This window comes from Bos indicus x Bos taurus, chromosome 8, assembly GCF_003369695.1.
Source record: "Bos indicus x Bos taurus breed Angus x Brahman F1 hybrid chromosome 8, Bos_hybrid_MaternalHap_v2.0, whole genome shotgun sequence".
Lineage (NCBI taxonomy): Eukaryota > Metazoa > Chordata > Mammalia > Artiodactyla > Bovidae > Bos > Bos indicus x Bos taurus.
Genome location: NC_040083.1, coordinates 8,993,145 through 9,011,782, shown reverse-complemented (window position 1 = coordinate 9,011,782; position 18,638 = coordinate 8,993,145).

Genomic DNA, 18,638 nt, shown 5'->3' with positions numbered 1-18,638 from the left:
ATCCAGAAATTTGCTTGAATCTGCAGCTAAACTGTAAAAGGCAGGTCTGTTCAGTTCAGCACTTGCACAGGAATTCTATTATGCACCAGGCACTGAGTATGAAAGGTTCAGAAATAAGTAAGCCCACCTCCCCCAACAGAATCCTCGATCGGGGAAGGGGCGGTGAGAAAGGCACACATAGACCCTTTTAATTGTCTGTGGCAGAGCAAGGATAGAAGATTTACCAGGATGAGCTAGGAGTCCAGCGGAGAGATGTTTAACTGATTCACATACGAAGAGTGAGGCTGATCGATGCTATCAACAGCAATATGAACCTCAATGAAGCTCCCATATGCTAAGTCACTTCAGTCGTGTCCGACTCTGTGCGACCCCATAGACGGCAGCCACCAGGCTCACCCGTCCCTGGGATTCTCCAGGCAAGAACACTGGAGTGGGTTGCCATCTCCTTCTCCAATGCATGAAAATGAAAAGTGAAAGCGAAGTCGCTCAGTCATGTCTGACTCTTAGCGACCCCATGGATTGCAGCCTACCAGGCTCCTCCATCCATGGGATTTTCCAGGCAAAAGTACTGGAGTGGGGTGCCATTGCCTTCTCCGGAAACTCCCAAGTGGGCTTCAAGAACATAACGCAGACATCACATGGGGAGAAAAGGGTCCTAATTCCTCCAGAGTGTTAGCCCCATCCCCATAGCCACCTCCCACATGAGTGTCAAAGGAGCTGCTCAGGACTACCCTGGTGGTCCAGTGTTTTAAGAATCCGCCTGCCAATGCAGGGAACATGGGTTTGATCCCTGGTTCAGGAAGATCCCACATGCCACGGGACAACTAAGCCCGTGTGCCACAGCTACTGAAGCCTGAGCCTTCTCTGCAACAAGGGAAGCCACTGCCATGAGCAGTCTATGCACCACAACTCGAGTGTAGCTTCCATTTGTCACCACTAAAGAAAGCCTGTGTGCAGCAACAAAGACCCAGCCCAGCCAAAAATAAAAATAAATAGATTAACAAAACAGTGGTAGCTGCTCAGCCAACCCAGGGCGAGGCCTCAGCTTTGGGGATCTGAGGAGAATGAGTGCGTTTCTCTGTCACACCTGCTATGAGACACACTCTGAAGGGGAAAAGTGAACAGGGCATGACCTGCCTTCCAGAAGCTTGTAGTCTAGTGGGGTGGGCTAGTTCCATACAGCTGCCATGACAAATTATAAGCTGGATGACTTAAAAGCACGGAAATGTATTCCCTCACAACTGCAAAGGCTGAAAGTCCAAACAATGTGTCTGCAGGGCTATGATCCCTCTTAGACTCTGGGGTGATCCTTCTTGGCCCTTCTTAGCGTCCAGTGGGGGCAGCAATCCTTGGTGTTCCTTGGCTTGAGCTCCATCACTCCAGCCTGTCTCCATCATTCCATGGCATCTCCTCTGGGTCGTCCCACATCTTCCTATTAGAACACTAGTCCTATTAGATAAAGAGCCCACCTTACCCCAGTATGACTTCATCTTAACTGATCACATCTGCAATAATGGCTTTCTACCCTGGGTCGTCCCACCATCTTCCTATTAGAACACTAGTCCTATTAGATAAAGAGCCCACCTTACTCCAGTATCACTTCATCTTAACTGATCACATCTGCAATAACCCTATTTCCAAAGACAGTCACTTTCTGAGATTCTGGGGGTTAGGACCTCCAACAAACCCTTTGGGGCCCACAATTCAACCTTTAACAGGGAGTGAAGGTGAACCCACAAGTGTGACTGTGTATCAGCACTCCTCCAGCGCCCCGCTTCCCCCTTCCCTCTTTGGGAGGGAGAAAATATATGTATACATGTGGTTGATTGACTTTGTCATACAGCAGAAAGTAATGCAACATTGTAAAGCAATTATACTCCAATGGAAAAAATAACACTGCTTAACTCTGGGGCCTGTGTCTCGCATCACCCTCTACTATGTGACCTCTCTCCCCTTGCCTCTCCCCACTGGTAGCCACTGGTTTGTTCTTTATATCTGTGGGTCTGCTTCTTTTGTTATATTCACTAGTCTGTTATGTTTGTTTTTTTAGATTTTTTTAGATTCCACATATAAGTGATAACATACAGTATTTTTCTTTCTCCGTCTGAGTTATTTCTGTGAGCATAATACCTCCAGGTCTATCCACGTTGTTGCAAATGGCAAAGTGTGTTCTTTTTAACAACTGAGTAGTATTCCATTATACTATTTGTGTATATATTTATATATACCACAATGCTTTATCTATTCATCTGTTGATAGATCCTTCCATATTCTGACAACTGTAAATAATGCTGCTATGAACATTGAGGTGCATGTATTTTTCTGAAGTGGTGTTTTTGTTTTTTTACAAATACATACCCAGGAGTGGACTCACTGGGTCATATGGTAGAGCTCTTTTTAGTTCTTGGAGACACGGCCGTACTGTTTCCATAGTTGGTTGCACCATCTCACCAACAGTGTATAAGAGTTCCTTTTCTCCACATCTTCACCAACATGTTATTTGTGTCATTCTGATCGGTGTGAGATGATATCTCATTTCTCTGGGGATTAACAATGTTAAGCACCTTTTTGTGTGCCTGTGGTCATTTGGATGTCTTCCTTGGGAAAAAATGTCTACTCTTATCTTCTCCTTTATTTTTTAATCAGGTTGTTTGTTTTATGATGTTGAGTTGTATGAACTGTTTATATAGGTTAGATATTAACCCCTTACCAGTCATGTCATTTGCAAATTATTTTCTCCCATTCGTAAGGTTGTCTTTTTGTTTTGTCAATTTCTTTCACTATGCAGAAGCTTTTAAGTTTAGTTAGGTCCCATGTGCTTATTTTTGCTTTTATTTCTTTTGGTTTAGGAGACAGATCCAGAAAAATATTGCTATAATTTACATCAAAGAGTGTTCCGATTATGTTTTTCTCTAGGAGTTTTATGGTTTCTGTTCTTGCATTTAGGTCTTTAATCCATTTTGAATTTATTTTGTATAGGGTCTTAGAGAATGTTTTAATTTCATCCTTTTATATAAAGCTGTCTAGTTTTCCAGCACCACTTATTGAAGAGGCTGTCTTTTCTCTGTTTTATAGTCTTGGCTCCTTTGTTATAGGTTAATTGACCGTAAGTACATGGGTTTATTTCTGGGCTCTCTATTCTGTTCTGTTGATCTATATTTCTGCTTTTGTGCCAGTAGTCTACTCTTTAGATTACTGTAGTTTTGTAGTATAGTCAGAAGTCAGGAAGTGTCGTTTCCCTAGCTCTTTTTTTTTCAAGACTATTTTGGCCATTCGGAGTCTGTGGTGTTTCTAAACAATTTTAAAATTATTTATTCCAGTTAGGTTAAAAATGCCCTTGGTATTTTGGTAGGGGTTTCATTGAATCTGTAAATTGCCTTGGGTAGTATGGTCATTTTAACAATGCTAATTCTTCCAACCCAGGAACACTATGTATCTTTCCATCTGTTTGTGTAATTTTCAGCTTATTTCATCAGTGTCTTATAGTTTTTCAGAAAACTATAAGTACAGGTCTTTTACCTCTTTAGTCAGGTTTTTTTTTCTACTTATATATTAAAAAAATTTTTGGATTAATGTGATGTATACTTAAGTCTATATAAACTCAGCTTTCTGTTGCTATTCAATTTTTCTTCCTAGGTTCTTTGAAGTATAATATACATATAACAATAGTTCCTCAAAATATAAAGCATTTTCATCACCCAAAAATAGTTCTTCTGCTACTTTGTAATCAAGCCCATTCCCCAATCCTTGGCCCAAGGCAACCATGATCTGCTTTCTGTTACAATAATTTATCTCTCCTAGAATTTTATATCGTTAGAATTATACTGTTTTTAGTTTTAGTGTCTCATTTATTTTACTTAATAGACACTTTTTGAGACTTGACCATGTTGTATGATTTAATACAATATTTCCCTTTTATTTCTAAGTAATAGTTCATTTTATAGCATATGTAACTCATGTATCAGTTGGTGGATATTTGGGTTGCTTCCAATTTGGGGGCTGCTATGAGTAATGAGACACATACACTCATGTACGTGTCTTTGTGTGAGCATACATTTTCACTTCTGCTGGGTAAATACAGGGCAACTTCAAGAGTGGGAGCAATGGGCCTTGGCCCTCAGAAGGGCTGTGTGCTCGGTTTGATGTTCTGCCTTGCTGTCTTGAGCAGTTGTACCACTTTGCACCCCAGTGACAACACACGAGATTTCCAGTTGCTCTGTACCCTTATCAGCTCCTGCTGCTTTCTACCATAGTCGTCTCTTCAAACCTGTAAATCTAGAGAAGGCATTAGTATGTTGTAAGGGTCTTAATGCTTATCTGTGATAACCCCCACCCTCTCTGTCTCCTTTGGACTCGGGCTTCCATGACTTAATAAAACACTAAATAAACTGGTGGGATAGGAATAGTAGAATTCACAGAATCATGGAATTTTACATTTATGGTCCTCTCTTTGTTCTCAAGCTGACATTGTTATGTAGTCTAATATTAATAGCCGTACACCGGGAATTTAAGCACAGGAATATTTTCTAAAGAAGTAGACCAAGAGAATTACATTGCTTTTTAAAAAAAAAAAATTCCATTTAATACAATTTTATTTTATTTTTAGCTTTTATTGAAGTAGAGTTGATTTACAATGTTGTGTTAATTTCAGAGGTAGAGCAGTATCCATACTTTTCTTTTCCCATACAAGCCACAGAGTATTGAGTAGCATTCCCTGTGCTACAGGAGGTCCTTACTAGTTATCTGTTTTATATAGTAGTGGGTATTTGTTGCTGTTGTTTAGTTACTAAGTCGTGTCTGACTCTTTTGCAACCCCATGGACTGTAGCAGCCAGGCTCCTCTGTCGATGAGATTTTCCAGGGAAGAATACTGGAGTGGGTTGCTATTTCCTTCATTAGGGGATTTTCCTGACCCAGGGATCAAACCTGTGTCTCCTGCATTGGCAGGTAGAGTCTTTACCACTGAGCTACCTGGGAAGCCCAGTAGTGGGTATATATTAATCTCAATCTTCCAATTTATCCCCCATCCCCAACACCCCAGGTGACTGTGATCAACAGAAACTTTGGGAAAAGTTATTTGGGTTGTCCTGTAAGAATAATGTATGTTTGTCATATGGCTATTGCCTTTTAATTTAATAAATAAACATAGAGTTAAACAGCCCCTTCTCACATAGAAACTCTCCAACAAAGGAGTCAGCACCAGAGTATTCTTTTGTGACAGAACCATTTTCATTAAAAATAAACACTTCCTGAAATCCAAGTGCTTCACATGTAATTCTTCACTCCTATCTAAAAGTCAGCTATCTTGATCAAAAAGAAAACAGATCTATCTGACATTGTGTGCTCTTCAAAAACCACATTTCCTGCAGTCACACTGTAATTTTGTAGGTATTTCCATAAAGCAACCAAAATGTAATTTATAAAACAAGCCATTTCTTCATAAAAAAAGACGAACTCCTACATTTTTCTCTATTTTCCGTGATTTCTTAAAATACCATACTAGAAATACTTCAGTTCTTCAAGTGTCACTCTAGCTTGCACTTTTGCACATATTTTAAGTGCAGCAAAACGGTTGCAAAATAACAATGAATAAACTTAATAGGTAGGCCCACATAAAGAAAATGCTGTAATTCACTGAGGCAGGAAAAGAAGGAAGAAATGGAGCGATCTATCACTCTTATGGATGTGAAAACTGAAGATGTCTGTTTTCTCCAATTTATGACATAAAAATGAAAAGATTTCAATCAAAACCCCAAAGAATTTGGGGGAGCCACTGACAAACTTATTAAAAATCTATCCACAAAAATGAATAGGGAGAAGGACCAAAGTAGTTTGAAAAAAAATACTAACAAGGGAATACTTACCTTATTAAATGTCAAAATATTTTATAAAAAGTGCTTGATCTCATTGAGGAAACTATTCTGTTTATCTGACCATGTTAATAAAGACAATAATAGATATTAGAGCAGAAATGTGGTGAAGTATGTATACATTTTTTACTTTTGAACATTTCAATAAGGGAAGTGAGGGTTCTTTCCACGAGGTTCAAATTCATTCCAATACTATCCTTGTATGGACATCTCTTCCTTTAGAATATCTTGCTGATTGCCTAAAAGTGACAGGGAGCTCTTAATATTAATAAAAGGGCTTAGTATCTTTCCATTAGTGCATCCCTTATAAAATAATGTGAGGATGTTCTGATTGGTTTCAAGAGCAGATGGATACTGAGAGCATTTAAATGATTGAAAACCAAGTGTGTTGTTGATACCCAGATTAACAGACAGACTTGGTGAATCACAAGAGCTGTGTCCACAAGCATCCTTCATAATTTCTGGATACTCATTTTTGTATTAACTGGAATGCGTTTCTTTTAAAATATAATAGGATGGAAGATGAGAGAGGAAAGTTGATTTATTGATAGAAGGAAAATAATCCCCACCCCCTAAAGAATTAGGTAGCTTTTAAATTTAAAGTTCCAGTAAATGAATAGTGTTGATATTTCTTCAGAGTGACCTTGATTGCCATTTGCCCCCAGTGTGAGATGGCCAGAAAAAGATAGAGGTGCATTTTTCATAGCTCCATACTGGCCGCTCTCATCTCTCCTCACTTTCTATTTCACCATGCTGGTTGGGTCCAGGGTTTAACGCTCCAAACAAGGCTGAAGATAAGCAGTGATAGCCTCCTGTGGGTAAGTGTGACTGTGACTTAGCACTTTGACTTCCAGTATGGTAAAGAATTTGCCCGCCAATGCAGGAGACATAAGAGATGTGGGATCGATCCCTGGGTTGGGAAGATCCCTTGGAGGAGGAATCGACAACCCATTCCAGTATTCTTGCCTGCAGAATCCCAGACAAGAGGGATTTGGACAGAGGACAAATCCCATGGACAGAGGAGCCTGGCAGGCTATAGTCCATGGGGGTGAAAGAGTCATACATGACTGAGCAGACAGGCAGACAGATAGGATATTAATGCAGCTGGACATATACTTGGTGGAAAATTTATTTTTAGAATTATCCACAACATCTTCATGAACCCAGATCTTCACTTCCCTCCAGGTCTCCCCCTACTTGACTCCAATGTCATTTCCAGGCAGTAGTCTGCAGAAAAAGCCAGGCTGACTTCCTCCTATTCAACCTGCTGGGTGTTCTGTAAATAATCAGGTGTATATAAGAATACAGGTTTATTCATTTGAAATGTATTTAACACATCTCTTCCAAAGCGGATACCACAATATTTTGGTAAGGCTGTATCTCATTACCCTTGAACAAAAAAATGTTATTGGAACACTTTCTGAGTTGAAAGGTTCGAGAAGGTTCCTGAGAGGTTGTGAAATTTTGGTGGAACTTTGATATTATTTTCTGGTGTCTTGTGTATTCTTGGAGGGAATAGTGCCCATTTCCTGGTGTCCAGTGGGAGATAAACGAGCCCAGTGAAGGTCTTCCTGTCTCCACTTCAGCATGGCTATTATATTAAATAACACTTAGACTCTGTTCACATATCAATTTGCCCCTATTCCCTGAAAATATGGGAACTGCATTGGTTTTTCTAACCTATGCACTCTGCCTGGCACATGGTGGGTACTTCATAAACCTTATCTTATTATATAACTGTAATAAAATAATATAATTTCTCTGAGTCCATCACCCATAGCCTCCATCATGTTGCCCTTGATATTCATGTGTTCCCGAGGTGAAAATCATGACTACTTCTCTTGGGTTTTTAACACCTACACATTACTTAGGTATCATGTCATCATAACATCATGTCATCATAACATCTCATAAGAGACATTAAGAAAAAAATGACCGAGCTTGCCTGTGTTGAGGGGTGTAGATAAGTGCTGTTTGGCCATTTGCTGATGTTGTAGTTACAAGTGAAAGCCACCAGATGGCTTAAGGAAATGAGTTTATTTCCAATTGAGATGTTAGCTGAGAAATCTAGGATCAAGAAGTAAAGCATGATTGAAGGCGTTCAAAATACTCTCTGTGGTGAACCCCAAATAACTCACAAACCCCTCGCTTACCAATGTCACCTGATTTCAGGAATGGGTGTGTAGAGGCTCTGAAGTGAAAAACACCGAAGTATGCATCCTCCTCCCAACATCTACATGCTTTAAAAATTACAGAATAATTACTGAAATTCAATTTAATCCCACAAATATTTATTAAGTGCCTAAGTCCCAATTAGACCTTCTGGGAGCCTGATTGAAGCACATGACACATGAAACACAGCTCACTCAAGATGGAAAATGTGCACGAGACTGGAGGTAAAAATGGATGCGTTTTTCCTCTTTGTGTGCCCTGCTGCTGGTTATAGTTTCAAGGAGAGATGCTGGTGGAAAATAATGGTGACCTAGAAAATTTTTGCATCTTATCTTCAGGCAGAGTAGGTAAAAGACAAAACAAAAGAAAGCAAAGCAAAACTTGAGAAGACCACATTATTTCTAAATCAAAATGTATTTTATATGGTATTTGTCTATGAGAACCAGAATTGAAATTTCAGACCAGATTAAAAAATGTTTTAATGAAGCAATTTAAAAATAAATCTATATTTAAAAAGATCTGAGAGGATGTATGCCAATGATAGAATATGTTCAAGTGGCTGCTTTATCTCTGGATGTTCTGTACTGTGTGATGTTTTTGGAACAAGCACATGTTTATTTATAATTTTGGAGTGTAAAGAATGACATATAAACCTAGTTAAAGAGAATTTCATTCATTTATTTGTCAAATATACTAAGGGGTAGCCACCGTGAGGGAAGCAGAACTTGAAGATAGTCTTGAATTAGAGATCTTAATTTCTATTTATACTCACATTGAAATAGTTGACCTTTCAGTTGAAGATATTTATATCTGGTTCTGATTCTGGCAAACTGGAAGTCTAAACTAATTTGAAGTCCTCCTAACACAAGTATTTACAATTTAATTTTTAATGAAATTCATAATTGAGAACAACAACAAAAAAAAACCTTTCGAGATTATTTAAAAATTATGTCAATCTTCAATGCCTACTTTTAAATATGTTAATATATTTAAATAAATAATATACTTCAAAATATTTTAAATGCTGCTTTTTAAAACATGCATTAAAAAGCCTCTTTTTAATACTCAATATCAGATCATTAAACTACTGAACAAATTTGAAGTAGGTATAAAGGAATTCAGCAAATATTTCTGAGGGCACATGCATCTTATAATTATTGGTTAGCAATTTTTAAATATTTATTTGCTAATGAGAATTGAATAAAAGAAGACCAATAAATAGGGAACCATTCCCTTTTCAAACATAACCTAAAATTGGACAATTAACTGTTGAAAGCACTGGTTTCTTCTGAAGGTGCAGAAAGAATATTTTCTTTTGCTGATAAAGCAGTTTTATCCTCCTATTCAGGTTATGAATAAACCAAAGGAGATAAAAATTTAAGTTAATGAGATAGTCCAGTATTTGAAGTTAAGAGAAAAATTGAACTTGTTAAGACAGTTTACTTTTTTTTTTTTACTATTCTATAATTCATCTTTGCAATAATCATTTTTTGTTGAAATAAACTATGTTCTGATTACAAAAGTGATACATATATACTGTAGAAAATTCAAAAATAGAAAAGTATAATGAAAAAAATAAAAATTAACCACAGTCCCATTATAAAGAGAAAACCACTGTCAGCATTTGGGTTACAGGATCACCTCAGAGATATTGTGGGTGGGGTTCCAGACCACCCAATAAAGCACATATTGCACTAAAATGAATCACATGAATGTTTTGGATTCCCAGTGCATATAAAAGTTATATTTATGTAATACTGCAGTCTACTGAATGTGCAATAGTGTTATGTCTAAAAAAAGCAATGTTTATATCTTAATTAAAAATATTGCTAAAAAATGCTACACATTATCTGAGCCTTTAGTGAATAGATAGCTTTTTGCTGGTGGAGGGTGTTGTCTGGATGTTGAAGACTGCTGACTGATCAGGGTGGTGACTGCTGAAGGCTGGGTGGCTGTGGCAACTTCTTAAAATAAGACAACGAAGAGTCTGCCATATCCACTGACTCTCTCATGAATGACTTCTCTGCAGCCTGCAGTGCTGACAGCGTTTTACCCACAGTGGCACTTCCTTCAAGACTGAAGCCAGTCTTCTCCAACCCTGCTTATCAACTGAATTTATGTCCGATTCTAAATCTTTTGTCATCCTTTCAATAATTAAGTTGCCTTCTTATATGGGTGTGGTTTGTGGTGCCCCAAAACAATTACAACAGAAGATCACTGATACACAGATCACCAGAAGCAACATAATAATAATGAAAAATTTTCAAGTACTGCGAGAATCACCAAGTTGGGACACAGAGATACTAAGTGGAGCATGTGCTGTTGGACACAGGATTGTCACAAGCCTTCAATTTATAAAAAATGCCATATCTGCCAAATACAACAAAGTGGAACATGGTAAAATGAGGTGAAAGTGAAAGTTAGTTGCTCAATCATGTCCAACTCTGTGTGAGCCCATGGACTATAGCCGCCAGGCTCCTGTGTCCACGGAATTCTCCAGGTGAGAATACTGGAGTGGGTTGCCATTTCCTTCTCCAGGGGATCTTCCTGACCTAGGGATCGAACCCAGGTTTCCCACTTTGCAGGTGGATTCTTTACTGTGTGAACCACCAGGGAAGCCCCATATGAGGTATGATTGTATTTTATTTTGTTCTTTTCCCTCTGATTTTAAATATGACATATATGTCACTGGATGCTGAGGGAAATCTCACTTTTTTCTCTGGAGTTGAAGAAGACCCAAAGAAGACCCAAAATTTAAGAATTATTGTTGATAACCAATAGTCAAATAAATACGTTGTTTGATAATTAAGCTTTAAAAAGCCTATCTAAATCAGCTTTAAATTAGATAACACTGGATTATTCACTGTTTATTCAGCACATAGTTACTGAGACTTTCTGTGTGGCTAGAGGCGTTTTCTGGGCTAAGAACCAGACAGTCTTGTTTTTCAAGCCTGAACAACTGGACAATATCACTTTCGGACTCTGGGTGAACCCGATGAACCAGCGCAGGGTTCTGCCAAATGCTCTCTCAGGTTAAAAAGTTGGCGACTCAGTGCATTTAGAGAAGTTGTGACTTCTCTCTCCTCTTGCTTCAACTTTACAATGACAGAAACTAAGAGACATATAACTACGGGAAGACCACAGAACTAGTTAATCCAAAATGAGTATTGTAAATCAGCACTCACTCCTTTTTTGTACTCATTCGCTTTGCCATTTATTCATTTAATCTTCAAATGTCTATTGTCCCTCCAAAGGCGGTCCAGGCCTCTGGGCTCGTCATTTTCCATAACAAAGACAAAATAATAATAACAATAGCTACTAGGCATTAGTGAAAGTGAAATCGCTCAGTTGTTCCGACTCTTTGTGACCCCATGGACTGTAGCGCGCCAGGCTCCTCCGTCCATGGGATTCACCAGGCAAGAATACTGGAGTGGGGGGCCATTTCCTTCTCCAGGGGATCTTCCCGACCCAGGGATTGAACCTGGGTCTCCAGGGATTGAACCTGGGTCTCCTGCATTGCAGGCAGACGCTTTACCGTCTGAGCCACCAGGCATTAGGGACTATATTAAGAATTCTCGCTTGGATTATCTTGTTTAATGGTTATATAATCTCAGCAAGCACTTAGAGCAGAAAAAATAATGCTGACAAATTACAGCATTCTTTTTTAAAACTATTTTTATGGTGGTAAAAGTCACATATTAAAAAATATACTATTTTAACCATATTTAACTGTAGAGTTCAGTGGCAGTAAGTACATTCACACAGTTGTGCAACTCTCACCATCCTCTATCACCCAAATTTTTCACCTTCCTAAACTGAAACTCTGTCCTCATTAAGTTCTCAGTCTCCCTGCCCACTCCCCACTCCAACCCTTGCATCTACCAGTGTACTTTCTGACACTATGAATTTGACTGTTCTGGGTACCTTGTATAAGTGGACCTAGAGACTGTCACACAGAGTAAAGTCAGACAGAAAAACAAACATATTGATGTGTATATGTGGAATCTAGAAAATGGTACTGAGGAACCTATTTGCAAAGGAGAAATAGAGACACAGACGTAGAGAACAAACATACGGACGACAAGGAGGGGAAAGGGGGTGGGGTGAGTTGGGAGGTTGGGAATGACATATACACACAACTGAGACTATGTATAAAATAGATAACTAATGAGAACCTACTGTGAAGCACAGGGTAAAAAGAAGAAGGTACAATTTGTTGTGGAACATGTATTAAGTTAACCTTAAAAACTACAATATTCTTAATAAACTTTCTGGAGAGTCCCGGTAGGGGAAGTAAATAGGCAGAGCACAGAGGATTTTTAGGACAGTGAAAATACCATATATTATATGATATTATATGTATGGTATTATAGTCACAGATATATGTCATTATGCATCTGTGCTAAGTCTCTTCAGTCGTGTCCGACTCTATGTGACCCCATGGACTGTAGCCTGCCAGGCTCCTTTGTCCATGGAATTCTCCAGGCAAGAATACTGGAGTAGTTTGCTATGCCCTCCTCCAGGATATGTCATTCTACATCTGTCCAAATCCATAGAATGCACAATACCAAGAGTGAACCCTAAGGTAAACTATGGCGTTTGTGTGATTATGATGCGCTAATGTAAAAATCTTTGGTAAGGAAATATACCATTCTAGAGAGTGATGTTGATCATTGGGGCAGTAGTCTATGCTTGTGAGGAAACAGAGGTTAGTGGGAAATCTTTGTACCTCTCTCTTAATTTTGTTGTAAACCTAAATATGCCCTTTAAAAATTGTCTTATAAAACATCCTAAAGAGATCTTCTGGCTATTTATAATAGCGAGAACATGGAAACAACCAAAGTGTCCATCAATGGATGAAAATAGGCCATATACACACAATGAAATATTATCCAGCCTTTGAAAAGAGAGAAATTCTTTCATTTGCGGTACCATGGATGAGCCTGAAGGACATTATGCTAAGTTAAATAAGTCAGTCATAGCAGGACAAATACTGCATGATTCCACTTATAAGAGGTACCTAAAATAGTCAAACTCATAGAAACAAAGAACAGAATGGTGGTTCCAGGGATTGAGAGGTGGGGCAAGTGAGATGTTATTCAACAGGTATAAACTTTCAGTTACAAAATAGTAATGAGTTCTAGAAATCTGCTGTACAACATAATGCCTGTGGTGAACAATACTGTATTGTGCATTTAAAGATTTATTAAGAGGGTAGATCTCTTGTTAAGTGATCTTACCACATGAAACCAAATCAAAACAAAACAAAGGGAGACGAGAATTTTGGAGATGATGGAAATATCTGTCACCATGATTGTGGTGCTGGTTTCAGAGGTGTTTGCCTGTGTCCAAACCAACCAAATTTATCTGTTAAATATGTGCAGCTTTTGGATATCAATGATTCATCTTGATAAAGCTGTTAAAATAAAGAAAACTCTCCTTGCATCCTTCGGGGGACGCTGACGTGCATGTGTCTGTGTGTGTGTATGGAGCTTAACTTATATACTAACTAGAGAACACTTAGAGGCAAAATAAGAGATCAGTCAGTCCTACTTGCATCAGGACCCATCAGACATTGAGGAGAAGTAGAAAGAAGGAACTTTTGGAACGATTTGTCCAGTTGGTTCCAGAGCCGCTATGATTGATTCATGCGTTCATTTGACCAATATTGGCTGAATGCTTACTGTGACCTTGACACTGAGTAGGCAGTTGGGATAAAACGGAAAAAAAAAAAAGGACATAACATAACGTCTATTCCTAGAGTTCATGGTCTAGTGGATGAGACAGATTTCCAACAATCACACAAATAAATGTTTAAAATAATTATAGCTAATATTTACTGAGGGCTTCCTATGTGTCAGACATGATTTCAGGCACTTTTCTTGTATTGACTTATGCAATCATCACCAAGAAAAAAAACAACCAAAATAAAAAATCTGAGTTAGGTGCTACTCTTACTATCCGCAATTATTTTTCTGATACGAGCTACGAAGGAATGGTTCATATGATATGAGATCATTCCTTAGGGAAACTAACCTGGCTTGGGGGCATACCCCAAGGAGACTGAGAAAAGATTGTCACTGGCTGTCCTGCCTTCCAAGGTGGCAGTGAAGTGAAAGTGAAAATGGAAGTCGCTCAGTTGTCTCTCTTTGCAATCCCAAGGAATTCTCTAATTAAAACAAGGTGACCCCTGAACCCTAGGGAGTGGCAGCCACATAGGGTTGGCAGTGTCAGATGCTCTGATGGTGGCAGCATGAGAGTGGCATCTGTTGTGGCAAGGTGGGGCTTCTCTGTTAATGGAATTCTCCAGGCAAGAATACTGGAGTGGGTCGCCGTGCCGTCCTCCAGGAGATTTTCCCAACCCAGGTATAAAACCTATGTCTCTTATGTCTCCCACGTTGGTGGGAGGGTCATCACTAGTGCCGTCTGGGAAGCCCACGACAGGGTGGCTAATAGGTGCTTAACAACCAGTAACTAGAGTCATTCCTCTGTATCTTTGAGGATATTGCCCAAGCTACCCAGTAGATGCCTGAAACACGGCAAGCATGGAACCCTATCTCTGTGCTGTGCTTTTTTCTGTACATACATTCTATGATCAAGCTTAATTTATAGATTAGGCATAGAAAGAGATGAACAACAATAACTAATAATAAAATAGAACAATTAAAACAATGCACTGTAATACAATTTATGTGAATATGGTGGAGCTTTTGTTCTCAAAATATTATACAGATTTAATGTCTTTTCCGTCTTAACTACCCACTTATCACTCACTGTGGCTGTTAACTTTTTTGGCCTGAGGTGTGACAGCAAAACTAGCACGAATTTCTCTTTCCTTCTTCACACTTTCACAGATAGATTTGTTCTTACCAAAGATCTTCACAACCTCAGCATATGATTTTTTTCCTCTATCTTTTCAAAGATTTTTTTTTTTTGATGTGGACCATTTTTTAAGTCATTATCGAATTTATTACAATACTGTTTCTGTTTTATGTTTTGGCTTTTTGGTCCCGAGGCAGGTGGATCTCAGCTCCCTGACCAGGGACTGAATCCGTCCACCCTGCACTGGAAGGCAAAGTCTCAACCACTGGACCGCCAGGGAAGTCTCGATGAAAGGAAGTGCTTTATGGCTGCTCTTGACTACTACTACTAAGTCGCTTCAGTTGTGTCCGACTCTGTGCGACCCCATAGACGGCAGCCCACCAGGCTTCCCCGTCCCTGGGACTCTCCAGGCAAGAACACTGGAGTGGGTTGCCATTTCCTTCTCCAATGCATGAAAGTGAAAAGTGAAAGTGAAAGTGAAGTCACTCAGTCGTGTCCGACTCTTCGAGACCCCGTGGACTACAGCCTTCCAGGCTCCTCCGTCCATGGGATTTTCCAGGCAAGAGTACTGGAGTGGGGTGCCATCTTTGGCACATCCCAATTTCCAGTTTCACCAATCTTGCCCTTTGGGGCCATTATTAAGTAAAATAAGGTTTACTTAAACTCCTGAGACACCTGAAAGTTGCTCTGATAGTGGAGTAAGCTACTAAGTAACTAATGGATGGGATATGCAGAACAAAGTGATGATTCATGTGGGGCTGGGGGCGGGGAGTGTTGCGGGGGGAGATGGAGAGGGACAGCAAGAGTTCATCACACTGCTCAGTACGGCACAAAAATGAAAACTTTTACATTATTTATTTCTGGAATTTTCCATTAAATATTTTCAGACTGAGATTGACTTCAGGAAACTGAAACCCTGGCAAGAGAAACTTCAAATAACTATATTATTATTGTGATTTTTCTCCTCTTAAAACACAGTAAAATAATCTAAGCAATGAATTAACATGCTTAAGATAGCTCTGAATCTTCTACAGACAGACCATAAATAAGGCACAGGGTTTTAAGTATGCAAACATCAAGTGTCAGAGTAAGCTTTCTGTTTATTCACTTACAAGGGTGTCTCTTGCCTGCTGAAGTGGATTTCTCTAAAAAGACCAAAAAAAGCCTTGTATCAGTTTGAGTCCACCAGGTGCCCCCTGCAGTTATTCATGGTTTAATAAAGAACAGGGGCAGAGCTGAAATGCCTCTTGGAGGGGACAAAGCTCACCCTTTGCACCATTTAGCTCAGTTGGTAAATAATCCACCTGCATTGCAGGAGACACCGGTTTCGATTCCTGGGTCGGGAAGATCCACTGGAGAAGGGATAGGCTACCCACTCCAGTAATCTTGGGCTTCCCTTGTGGCTCAGCTGGTAAAGAAGCCGCCTGCGATGGGGGAGAGACCTGGGTGCGGGAGACCTGGCTTTGATCCCTGGGTTTGGAAGATCCCTTGGAGAAGGGAAAGGCTAGTGTTCTGGCCTGGAGAATTCCATGGATTGTATAGTTCATGGGATCTCAAAGAGTCAGACACGACTGAGTGACTTTCACTTTCTTTCACTTTGTACCATTTGTCCTTGAGTTCATCTTCCACACCTGTGACAGCTCTTTTTTCAGCCCTGGGGCATGGACTCCCATGTTCAATCTTTTGAGGTTCTCTCCAAGGCTTTCCTTATTCCTTTCAAGACAATATCTGGGTTCTTGGAGAGCTTCACATGCTCCTGGTCTCGTGGTGTCCCACTAAGGTGTCTCTCGGCTTTGGCCCCCGTCCTAAGCATGTGTGTCGATGTGGTATGGACTCCTGGTCACTGGGCTCCTGCCAGGCTGAGACACAGTTGTTCCTGGATGTCCTTTGGGCATCAGGCAGGCTCCTGCTCCAGATGAGTGAGGGCTTTGCAGTTCCATCTGGTCACATGGTCTCAGCACTGGGGGCTCCTTATTCTAACTCCAGGCTTTATCTGGGTCATGGGTTCTCTCAGTCCTGCCACATCCCCATGCACCTTGGGAGACCTGGCCACGCTCTTCTGCTTTCTGCACACTGAACCTGCTGGTGCAAGTACCTGTGAGGCTGTCCTCTGGTCCCTGGCTTTGGCCCTGCCCTTAGTCACCGCTCCCCCTGTGCACAGGCACTGGAGTGCATGCCCTGCGGAAAGTAAGGGCCTTCTGAGAATTTATAGTCTTTTTAGAACACGGCTTTCAAACTTTGTAAAGAACAGACATGGTCTGGCTCAGTGCTGAACCACCTATTTCTGGATCGTTACATAATAGAAGAAATAAACTTATTTTGTCTACACTGCTGTATTTTGGCTCTTTATTGTACCAAAGAAGATGGTTAGACTGAATCCTAAAGAACATACATTGTTAGAATTCGTTGGAAAAGCAGAGCATAATCACAAAAATAACACATCAAAGCAGTGTGTGCCCAATGGGGAATATGGACAAAAAAAGACTCTCAGTGTGGAGAAGCTCAGAAGGGATTAGGAGCAGTTTGAAGAAAAGGAAACTCTAATGATGAAAATGGCATCATTGAAGGCAACAACAGTCATTCAACAAACCAATCTCAATTCAACTTTTCTGTCATCTATTCTGGTAAATGAGGTAAGAAACTCCTGTTTTATGAAATCAGGTATTTTTCTCTTTTAAAAGGTTTATTTTTAAAAATAATAATAAAAGTAACACAGCTATTGGAACATCTGAGAACACTGTAAAAATGTAACTATTTCAACCCAGAAGTTTAAAGCAAGAGAAAACTAGTCAGCCATTACCATGATCAACAACACAACTGCAAACATCATTTTAATTTTTTCTAGCCTTTCTTCAGTGGGTGCCTAAGGAGAGGTGTATGCATTTATTATAATGTCGAAGAATTGATGCTTTTGAACTGTGGTGTTGGAGAAGACTCTTGAGAGTCCCTTGGACAGCAAGGAGATCCAACCAGTCCATTCTGAAGGAGATCAGCCCTGAGTGTTCATTGGAAGGAATGATGCTAAAGCTGAAACTCCAGTACTTTGGCCACCTCATGCGAAGAGTTGACTCATTGGAAAAGACTCTGATGCTGGGAGGGATTGGGGGCAGGAGGAGAAGGGGACGACAGAGGATGAGATGGCTGGATGGCATCACCACTCGATGGACATGAGTCTGAGTGAACTTCGGGAGTTGGTGATGGACAGGGAGGCCTGGTGTGCTGCGATTCATGGGGTCGCAAACAGTCGGACAGGACTGAGCGACTGAACTGAACAGACACTACATACTACACATAGACACTCTGTAGCTTTGTTGTGCCTTCTTGCTTAACACAATTTTAAGTACTTCTTGACATGAAAAATTCTTCAGCTCTTAATTTTATACAATCAATCACAAAAAACAGAAAAAGCAAATCAGGATGTATCAAAATGCAGAAATGAAAAAGAAAACAGACTATTTCCTTTGACAGAAGAATGATCTTACCACCCAGAATGGACACCTTGGAGGGTTTTCAGGAAAGGCCTACAGAAACTACTTCCTGTAATCTCATAGCAAAACCAAATAAATAAGAAGTAAAAACCGAGGCACACTGCCCAGACAGAATCCGTATTACAAAATAAACACTTTCAATTTTAATATTTCCTGTCAGGCCATATCCTACATACAACACAGGAGCGCTAATCCTCCTATCCTCATGTTACAGACCACATGAAGAAAGCAAGGAAACTGAACCGGTGTGGAAGGTTGGGTCAAAGCCTTCTCATCTCTGTGGGTGC